Raw genomic sequence first — 2,432 nt, 5'->3', positions numbered from 1 at the left:
GCCCCCAGCTCCTGCAGTTGAATCGATCTCAGCCTTCTGCAGCGCCTCTGATACAATGACACCTTATGCGAGGGCACAGAATTATCTAACACGCGTTTCTTTTCCCATTAATAATAAAAATCGTCTCTCCTAACCACTTTAATTGTTGGAGTTCACATTTTCTTCCCTCACCGATCTTGAGCCTTTAGAATTACTTTAATTCCGTTTTGCCTGTTCCGGCCCCTCGCATCCTTTGAGCCAGCCAGTCATATCCTTTGAATATGCGAGTTCTTCGTTGAATAAACAAATTTAGTTCAGCCTTGGCCCTTGTAGTTTATTCCTCCCTCAGGATTTAGAGTCACTCTTCCTTGGAATGCTGAGAAGCGGCATGTGATAGATGCGGGACAGCATGTCCATTTGCTGTCTGCTACTTAACTAAATATATCGCCCTCTCAATTCTTGTAGTGTGTCTAATTTAAATTAGAAATGAACCAAGGAGCCACGTTCTTTCAGACTGGGCTTAGTATCTTTGGTAACCCAGTAAATGTTTACCACTTAGAAAACGAAGTCAGTTCAACACAGCAGTCAGTTCAGGGCTAAGTAACTTGGACCCTTGGACCACGAATCTTTAAGGAAGTAATGAAGAGTATGTTTGTCTTGATAGGATGATTTGAAGCTGTAATCCATGATATCTAACCTCTACTTTATGACTATCAGCAACTTAGTCTTGGGGATACTTTGAGCCTAGCACTACTGCAAAAATAGCATGTTGAATGTATTTGTGGAACAGTTCTCGTACATAATCTACTAATCCTTTTTGGAAAGAGATCGACATTCTCCATCTTATAAGAACCGACTTGGAAGGTGGTTTTGAGTAGAGTGTTGTTTGTCCTGGGTAGAAGGGGTGTGGACTTGCACTGCATACCATGGTTCTATTTTCTAGAGATTCCTTGACCTGAGTTTCTCATCTAACAAAAAAATTAGAAGAATTGCTTGCTCTTCACTAACACAACATAAATAGATTCAGAAACAAATACCTATTACTTATCTATACTCAGATTTTTGCAGACACCTCAAACTCAGCTTGTCCCAAACAGAATCCATGATCTTTTCTTCAAAGCTTGCCTCTATCATTCATCCTAGCCCACAACCAGGAGTCTAGAACTCTTCTGGGCACTCTACTCTCTGTTCCTACCATTTCATAATTAACCACCAACGTCGGTGTGTTATAGCGGTTTAAACAGCTCTCCATTCAAGGCTTTCTTCTCCATCCCTTCTTCCAGGTTTTAAGGCAGTGTATCCAGTCATGGCTGCAAATTAGAATCCCCAGGAGAGCCGGCAAGGTGCCTTGGTGGTGCTGTAGGGTAAGAGTTGGACTGCTAATGGCAAAGTTGGCGGTTCAAACCCGTAAGCCACTCCATGGGAGAGTTAGGAGGCTGGCTGCTCCTGTCAAGATTTACAAAGCTTCAGAAACCCTACATGGGGGCGTTAGGAGTCAGAATTGTCTTAATGGAGGTGGGCTTGGAGTTTGGGGTTTGGGAGTGTTAAAAAATCCTGAGGTTCAGATGTGACCCACCAACCAAAACAGAATCTCAGGCTTCAGAACTTTTCCAAACTCCTCAGGTGATTCCACTGTGTGGCCAAGGTTGAAATCCACTGGTAGGGCATCCTAATTTTTCATCGGTGGACTGTGGATGTGTAATAACTGACCCCAGGTGCCTTAAATTTTGGCCACCTTCTCCCTTAATCTTCCTGCCCGCTTCTAATTCATGCAATGTCAATTCAATAAGTAATTCTTGAGGGTCTACTATTTGTGAAGAGTCCTTGTGGTGCAATGGGTTAAGCATTGGGCTACTAACCCAGAAGTAAGCAGGCAAGAGAAGGGCTGAGAAAAGCAAAGCAGGTGTTAAGATCCTAGCAGGGGAAAAAAAACACGTGTGAAATGTGCTCTGTGGGAGAAAGACTAATCTTTCTACTCCTATCCAGAGTCAACAGTCTCAGAAACTCACAAGGGCCCTTCTACCCAGTCCGATAGGGTTGCTATGAGTCGGAAAGGACTTGATGGCAGTGTGTCTTTTGAGAGTTGAGAGGCTGAAGGATTAAGGAGCCCTGGTGATAAGAGTAGGTAATGAGCTGGGCTGTTAACTGAAAGGTTAGCAGTTCAAACCCAGCAGCTGCAGCACTGGAGAAAGATGAATCTTTCTGCTTCTGAAAAGATTTACAGCCTCCCAATCCCACAGGAGCGCTTCTGCTCTGTCCTATCAGGTAGCACTGAGTCAGAGTGGATTCACTGGCCGTGAGTTTGAGTTTTTTGAGAGGCTGAAGGCGAGTGAGCAAGGAGGAGACATGGGATCAGATCAGACACGTTAGACCTTGGTTGTGAGAATTCTAAGTGATTGGTATGATGTGTGATGAGACACGAGAGAAGATTTTAAAGCCAAGATCTGACACCC

Source organism: Echinops telfairi, unplaced genomic scaffold, assembly GCF_000313985.2.
Source record: "Echinops telfairi isolate 266 unplaced genomic scaffold, ASM31398v2 ScPeMD7_1;HRSCAF=3_0, whole genome shotgun sequence".
In the NCBI taxonomy this organism is placed as follows: Eukaryota; Metazoa; Chordata; class Mammalia; order Afrosoricida; family Tenrecidae; genus Echinops; species Echinops telfairi.
The sequence above is the reverse complement of the archived record's forward strand: the minus strand, read 5'-3'. Positions refer to the sequence as shown.